The 8,185-nt window shown below is 31.9% G+C and overlaps 1 protein-coding gene across 2 annotated transcripts in view; it reads left to right on the forward strand.

The window, feature by feature from the left end:
* The first annotated feature begins 26 nt into the window (after positions 1–26).
* LOC105449818 overlaps positions 27–8,185 on the forward strand; it is a 28,595-nt gene continuing 20,436 nt past the window's right edge. For both annotated transcript variants that reach the window (XM_011689199.1, XM_011689200.1), the window contains exon 1: positions 27–979. The gene's annotated coding sequence lies outside the window, so the exon portion shown is untranslated. The remainder of the gene's footprint in view (positions 980–8,185) is intronic.

Here is an 8,185-nt window from a genome sequence, read left to right on the forward strand (position 1 = left end):
TAAGTCTAGTTTGCCTTCTTCTATTTTGGCTAGTGGAATTATCTATCAACCTGATTTCCTGACACGAGGAGGATTCATTCCTGACATACAACCCTCCCTTTACAGTATCCTTTTACACTATCCACATTCTTATCTATTAAAGTTGCAATTATTAAGTTATTATTTAATAATGACTGTTATGTTTTAATTATACCATTAATGTAATTTTTATTTTTAGGTTTATAACTTTAATTATAATTGCAACTTTTTCTGTTTTCTATAATTAATTTTACTATTCCTTAGAAACATTTAACACTGGATTTATTTAATTAATGATTAATTATTTATTTGAAATATTAATACTAAAAAAAGATAATTAATCACTAATCAAATAAATCAATGTTAAATGTCTTTAAGAAGTCTAAGAGATTCTCTAATAAATATACCGTATTAGAGGTAGCCATATTGAATATTAGTTTGCTACGTATGTTCGCCCAGGTGGCGTTCAAAACACTATTCCAAGGCAAACTCGGAGAGTTGCTAATCTATTTGCTTGGATAATCTGTGTTGTCCGTGCGAGATATTATGTAACGCGACCGAGACGCGTTTTCCAATGTTAAACACGATAAATCGTGATGCCGTGGATTCCTGAAGATCGATCAAGAATCCACAATCCAAATGAAAAGTAGAAGACAAAGAGGAGAAGTAGGAGAATGCTGAATGCGAGAGCGAGACACGTGGGGCAGAATTTACATTGCCGGTGCATCAGGCGCATGTCACTCGGCCGGTCGCGTTATCCAGCGTTATCATCGTCGTACATAGCTGCGTCAATGACACGTCACAACCAGTCATCGGTTAAGACTGCGGAGTTGCTCGCGTTGAAAGCTGCAAGTCCCTCGTGTAATATGATGGAGATTAAGCCTCCGTGGTACGTGGACAATCGCTCGTATCGTTGCGCAGCTCATGCATGATTTCCAAATGTTCGTGCATCTTCAAGTAGGTTAGTCAGTCAATAGATCGATTAGCTGATTCATAACTCGGATGCGGCAAAGCACTTGAACTAATTGGACTTCTCATTTTTAGTCGATAGTCTTTCCACTTCGCGAACTGACTTTTACGTAAAATGAGCCTTATGATCATTAAATAACTTATATATTATATTTTTTTACAATGCTACAAACACATCGCCCGTAGACTTCTGCTGTTTGTCTTATTCATATATTCGATGGTTTTCTTTCGAATTCGCTTTTAGATTGGTATAAAATGTTTGTCTAATATGTTGTTCTATTATAAATTCTGTTTACATAAAATCGCCAAAAAATTCAAAAAATAGAGTTGAGAAACTTGCTTTTGAAACTAGATGTGAAAAAAACTAGCAAGTTACCAAAACAATTACTTTCGATTTTAATCTTTAAACCACTATATCGGTTTCACAGATCGCTATTGAAACGTTACTTGTCAACAATTTGTTTATTTGTTATCATTTAAATATATTTTATTTCTATTGTATATGAGATTGTTTTGTTAACTCTCACATTAAAAAATAGTTTTCCTTTTCCCCATCACAGATATTCAGAAAACATACATTTTTATTATAATTAACTTATAAAATTAGCGAGAGCATAATAGCGATTTGTCAGACCGACATTGTGATAGTGTAATTTTTTTGGATGTGGTGGTTTAAAGATTAATGAATAAAGTTACTATCTTCGTTTCTAATAATTTAATTTATTTGACAAACACGACAAACTTTTTGCGTCAAGCTTGTGAGATTTACGAGAATTATTACTATTGCATAAAAATAACTTTATTCGACAATTCTATGCAATAAATCTTATAATTTACTCGTATTGTTATATAACGTGCTTATTGGTAAGGAACTCTACTACTGCTGCAGTCGAAAGGTTTTCTATTTATATCAAAAAATAGAGATATGTCAAAAAATTTTTAGGACCAATGAGACCATTGAAAAACACAGTTGCTATGTAGAGAATGGTCTTACAATGGTTTCTTTATCTTATTTATATCCTAATCTTAGAAAAACATACATAATGTTATCTTAAAATAAATAGACGAACGTGATCATAATCTAATACAGAATACAAATCCAAAATGTATTTTTTCAGGACAGTATATAAATCAAGGTGTGTTTTTACATGAACATTTAATTAATTTTAAGTTGATTTGGTTGGGTTATAAAATAATTATCGCTCGTATGTATAAAACAATAAAGTAAAAGAAGAGTTAGACCAATAAACGAGTATACTTGTTGGATGTTTAAATTAGTATTAAAAATATTTTAATAAATAAAAAATTGATGGGACGTTTTGGCCTACTTAGCCATCCTCAGCCAATATACAACTTAACATTACAATTGAAATTGACATTAATGGCGCAGATGTAATCTTATGTTTGTCGCGGTTCTACGAACTTGACTATCATAAATCGTCATTTAATATAAAGTCTAAATACCACGTGTACGTATCCGTGCGTGTTCCGTTTATCTCATCTTAGACGTTTGATGTATAGTAACGGCTGTGCGTTAAACGGATAGAAGCTGAGCAGATTCGGCGCTACCTTAACGAGAACACGCTGAGTTTCCACACTTTTGAGAAGTCTAAGATCGTATCATGTCAAACGAAATCGGGCTGCGAGAAAAATACGTCTATCTTATTGTGTAGTTTAGGCACTCTTGCCTAAGCCACACAGTAAGATAGACGTATTTTTAGGCACTCTTGCCTAAGCCACACAATAAGATAGACGTATTTTTCTCGTAGCCCGATTTTATAATAATTTTTAATAATTTATTCCAATAAATATTATTATATTAATAATTAATAAAATCGATCTAATTATTAATTTTATACGTAATTGGTGTCAACTTTAATTTAACAATATTTGTCACATTATTTATCACTGTAGAATATCGAAAGTAAAACTATGCAAGTTCTCGATATATCTATAATTCGTAGGTAACACATTGACACATTGAACACTCTGATGAAATGATAAAGTTTGATGTAACTTACATGCATCAATATAATTTTTTTTCGATTTTCTTGGGAAGGAATAATGAAAATAATAACAATTAAGGGGATCTTAAACATGAGAATATTAGGAATCTGCCGATTTTTAATAATGTATGGCAACAATAGACCGACTATAAACCCTTATGAGACGAAAGTCAATGTCAGTATTACAACAACATTACAACATTGCTTCAATATTGCTAGAATGCTGTGTGCTGCATAGGAACAGTATAGATATTTATTTCTTATCGCTTCGAGTAGTTACATTTACGCAGATAAGATACTCGCGTTTCCTAACATTTTCACGTTTACATCGTTACATTTATACCCGCTATTTTCTCTGTATATGTGTATACTTTACGTACAACTTTCTTCTGTTTCGATTTCAGTCCAATTTGAATACTTGAAATTTATGAAAACGATGAATCTGTGATTCGATAATCTTTTCTCCGTAATTCTTTTTTTTCTTTCGCTCCCTTTTTTTATACATTGCAGTCTCCTTTCATCTGCGTTTTCGGCAGCAATACATACATACGCGGCCATATACATATAATACATTAGACTGCATACTGTTGCTTATCAAATGTCTTTACATGTATACTATATTCAGTGATGTACAGTATATGACATTTATAGATTATTAAATTGTTATTCTAGTGGTAAAATTGAGGAAATGCAAAATAAAATATTAACATTTAGATTTTCTTAATAATGTGAAATATATTTTATTATATAAATTATATAAAAGTTAACGTTGAAAGAAATGAAAAGAATATTTTGATTTAATTAATAGTTGATATTACAATTGTTTGTATACTTCGACACCTGTTTATTACATATCTCGACGGTATATTTTTGTCAGAAATCTTTGAGAACCTATAATTAAGGAAACCTTGAAATTTAACGAAATAGTAGATTGTCATGTATTGCATTCAGAATTCAGAATATAAACATTCATTGGTAATTTATTTGCAGTATCCATAGTACATAGAGTTGGAAAATAACGCGTTACTTGTTAAACGCCGTTAGTTACTTTTTTTTAGGTAATGATAACCCAATTATATTATTTAGGCAACGATAACAAATATAATCATCACTTTGTACCTATGTACGTATATGGAATGTGCTTAAATGAATTTTAAAAGAAGAAATTATTATGTTATTGATCATATTAAACAGATTAAACTGATCAATTAGATAATTTAAAAAAGAAATCAGTCATCAAAAAATTCGGTGAAAAAGTAATGGAAATTATAACAACTTGATATTCTTTGGATAACGATAACATTAACGAATTATTTTTTTTAATGAATTAAACGAGTAATATAGTAAACAAGTTACTTTTTAAAAATAACTTGTTCCAACCATTTTAAAGTTTTAAAGTAAAGTTTTAAAGTATACGAATATACAATTAAATATGAGAAGTACACGCATCTAGTGTATTATACAGGGTGTCCTTATCGCATTACTTGTTAATGGTAGATTCTTGCAATCATTTAAAGACGACAATTTTATCAACACGTTGAGATTACAATTTTAATTTTAGCATACATAGTTAGTTAAATAAACAAGAAAAGTTTTCCAGAAACATAAATTATCTAAGAGCATCTTTACTATCAATGGATCTGAATTAACGCACGAATTTTGAATAACCCGATTGACCATGTTTAAACTTCCCATTTAAAAACTATTGTAGTCTCAACATTTAATACTAGGATTTTCATCTCTGAAACACCCTGTATAGATAGAAAAGTTTGTGATCTCAGGGCATAGAAATCAACTGGGAGTCGCGCCACGCGATCCGAATTCACGTGCGTATCGTATGGTCACGACTATTCACGCGCCGATCTATAGTCTTATCACTCCGCCTCTATCTTTCCATGCTCTCCTCTCTCCATCCCTCTTCCCGTCTGTTCTTTTCTTCATTCTCTTTTTCTTCTCTCTTTCTCTGTTTGTCTTTCGTGAGGTCGATGACGCACACAAAAACGCATTAGAACTTGTTCAAGTCAGCCAATCGCAATCGAGGATTCCCTGAGAAAATGAGTCTATTCGTTTCAAAATTCTCGATCGCGATTGGCTGACTTCGTCTGAGTTCCGCGCTTAACTTAATGCGTTTTTGTACGCGTTGTCGGCGCCTAGTGCCACGCAAGTTCTTTGGCGCTTGGAACTTTTCGGCCTGTTTCGTGTGTCTCATTCCCGGTCGCCTCCTTAGTTTACGCCTGACGTCGCGATCGGCAGGCTGATTCCCGAAGCGACCCGTGGTTGACGTTTCGCGCGATCTTTCGTTTCTCTTCTTTCTTTTTACTACCGTTTGTTTCTGTCTCTTTTTCTTTCTTTAAAGCCGACACGATTCCGAAGAAGTTTACCAATCGCCAGACGCACATGATGCCTACCACGTGCTCGAGGATCATTTAAATCGGTATGATATAATAAACGTGTTATTTCCCCGATCGTAGATCTTCACTCTTTGCAAGGCGTACCATGTTGTCTTGAAATGAAATAGGCGTGTAATCGGATGTTAGAGAAAAAAAGACGGACAAAAAGATTTGATTTTTGTTTTTTGTACATGCTTTATACTGAACATAATATTCGTTTTTGTTTTTGAACACAGTACTTTTTATTGTTTCTCTTTTTTTCTCCCAAACATTTAATAAGAACAAAATATCAATAATAAAAAAATGTTCATCCATTTAATCTTAATAATATTTAACAGTAATTTAAGTAATGAAGATTAATAAACATTTTTTATTTAAGATATTTTGTTTTTTTATTCATGTGGTTTTATGCCTAAAAGCAAATGACAACATTTCATAAACGATTACGTAAATTATACTTTATTGCACATTATTGAATTTTTTTATAAAATATTTAACACAATAAATACTATAATAAAATAAATGTTATTCTATAAAAAAAAATAAAACATTAAAAACATTGAAAAATAATTTAAAATTTGTGTTTAAGTTATTATATAGATAGATCTCTTTAAATAAAATAATTTTTATATATATTTGACAAATTTTTTATAACTATTACTTTAAAAAATAATTGAGTATATACACTTATAATTAAATCAGACATTGTGTATTTATTTATTTCATTTTAAGTAAAGAAAGTGTATCACATAGCTATAAAGTATAGTTATAAAGAATAGAACTTTGGCTATGAGATACAAATCTCATTTTTATCCACTCGCCTCTTCCTTCTATGATGTGCTGATCAAGCCGCGTGAATCTCATTGTTAGTTAAATTTTTCAAGTCGGTTTCATTCAATCCCCAATTACTTATGCCAAATAAATTCAATTAAGTTCAATCGATTAATCGACAAGGTCAAGGTTGGAAGTTAAAGATTGTTGCCTTCAACAATTCTTAAGTATTAGGGTGATTTTTGTAAAGAAAAAGGGAGGGGGATAGAGAGAGCATAGAACTCGCACGAGAATCGTAGTGGCGAGAGAAACGAAGGGTCAACGTTTATTTTAACGTTCCGAACTTCTAAAAGCGACTCCGAGCCGTTTCGGCAGCCGGGCTGATATGTCGCAAAGAAAAGAAATACTAAAAATTCTCGACCAAAATTGAAAGAAATAAAATAAATACGTGTTTATAATCATTATTGTTATATATGTAACAATTACACTAATATGATGATAATACGCTAATACTTACGATGTGAATGTTTTTGAAACATATTTATAAACTATAAACTATATATCGCTTTGTTATTCATTTTATTAATTTGTAAATTATATGCATTTTAATTTGCGCTTTATCGATATATATATATATATATATATATATATTGTATATGTATGTATATTATAGTTAAATAGTATATATTGTAGTATTATTTTTATTCTTAGATCTAGACATGTTTATTTTTCTATGTTGACGACTAATGGTCAGTTTCGCGTGATTTTCACATTACTTTCGTGTGATTCTTGCTTTTCGTTCCCAAACAACAAGGAATGTCACGGTATACTAGGAACTGAAATTTTTGAAATTTTTGGAATTCCGATTCTCCGCTTTTGCGAACGGGCACCGGGTCTAAAGCGCGCCGCGACTTTTGTCACAATAAGTCATCGAGATCCCCAATTAGTTCCGATTTATAGGGCGTACGCCCTATAAACATACGCTTCGCAATTCTTTAAAACTAACGAACATTGTTGAAGTAACATCATCAAAGAAGTAACATTGCCGAAGAGGAAATGTGCACGCGCGTGTGTTATCACTATGCCGAATATCTAGCACGATTCCTTTTAAAGTCGGGCCGCGCGACCGTGTGTAAGTTTACGCGACGACACACAGACTCAAATTACGCAAAATGCAGAGGAGGATTGGATGAGATATCACGGGATGAACGTGCCTCCTTGTGAGGCCTCCTCCGATCCCGCGAATGATGTGTCTCGTCTAGAAAAGATCTTCGAAAAAGATCTTCAGGTGATTATCTGCGAATATCTCGTTACACGATACGACGATCGTTCGGCCACATGCGTGTCAACGCGCGTCTGACGCAACAACAGCTCAGCGCGATAACATGCGAGAATCCTCTATTATTCTAGGTCGAAACATGAAATTATTAACACATTGACTGCCATGGTACTGATGACCGACGTTATCAAAATTTTTTAAACACTTGTAAGAAATAAATATCATTTAATATTAAAATTTTGAATGATATAAATAGCTAGATAACAATGTAAACAATATGCAATTCAAAATTCAACGCACTACTATGAATATGTAATCTTATTAAATTATATTACACAATGTTTTATCATATATAATACGTTTGTATGAATAAATGTATACATTCAGTATTTTTTGAAATAATAAAATTATATAATATAAAAAAATTTTCCAATATATTGTATAATATACAGAGTGTCCCATTTTAATGTCCCACCCCAAATAACTTTTTTGTTTTTGATCTTAGAAAAAAATGTTTCAGACAAAAGTTATATGGCTTTCAGGGGGACATAAGGTGGTGTCATTAGTGTAACCTTGAATAGTTGCTCGAAGGTCATGTGAAGGTTACCTTTTATTTCTTAAATGGAACCCTCTACTTTTTATTACACATTCTTGTAGATCATCTCGAGAGCTTTCCAAAACACATAGATAAAAGGTTTTTTGGTTAAGTAAATCTCGAGTTATAAAGCTTGAAAGTTTCTGTTATACACATC

The sequence above is a fragment of the Wasmannia auropunctata genome, unplaced genomic scaffold (genome assembly GCF_000956235.1).
Source record: "Wasmannia auropunctata unplaced genomic scaffold, wasmannia.A_1.0 LD336071.1, whole genome shotgun sequence".
Classification (NCBI taxonomy): Eukaryota; Metazoa; Arthropoda; class Insecta; order Hymenoptera; family Formicidae; genus Wasmannia; species Wasmannia auropunctata.